The sequence below is a fragment of the Penaeus monodon genome, chromosome 30 (genome assembly GCF_015228065.2).
Source record: "Penaeus monodon isolate SGIC_2016 chromosome 30, NSTDA_Pmon_1, whole genome shotgun sequence".
NCBI lineage: Eukaryota > Metazoa > Arthropoda > Malacostraca > Decapoda > Penaeidae > Penaeus > Penaeus monodon.
Genome location: NC_051415.1, coordinates 14,589,263 through 14,589,652, shown reverse-complemented (window position 1 = coordinate 14,589,652; position 390 = coordinate 14,589,263). Strand labels below are relative to the sequence as shown.

At 35.9% G+C, this 390-nt stretch overlaps 1 protein-coding gene across 1 annotated transcript in view; it reads left to right on the top strand.

Moving 5' to 3' along the window:
* Positions 1-390, top strand: part of LOC119592299 (signal recognition particle 19 kDa protein-like) — a gene marked incomplete at its 3' end in the record, with an annotated part of 7,324 nt that overhangs the window by 1,128 nt on the left and 5,806 nt on the right.

The window sequence follows — 390 nt, the reverse complement described above, 5'->3', positions numbered from 1 at the left end:
GTGTTCCTCTACATTTATGTATTTTTTACTGAAATGATAAATGTAGGTCTATGATGTTAGTGAAAAAATAAGTTTAATATGAATGAGATACAGGAATAAAAGAATTGGCTAAATGATATTGGGGTAAGTCTGTAGAAGACACCCAAAGAGGCTTTCAAAATCAGATACCATTTTTATAGTTATATTGGCTAGATTCTTTCCAGATCCTCGTGAAAGCTGCTTTGATCTGTGATGGAAAGCCAACAGTTCTAATGTCAATGAGAAAAATTCTAGGGCACTCCAGCAAAGGCCAATAAACTCCAGTATGGAAAGAGAGGTTGGACTGGTTCCTTTGGCCTTTGCCTGAGTGATAGGAAGAGGAAAAAAAGTGTAATGCACATATGCTCATTT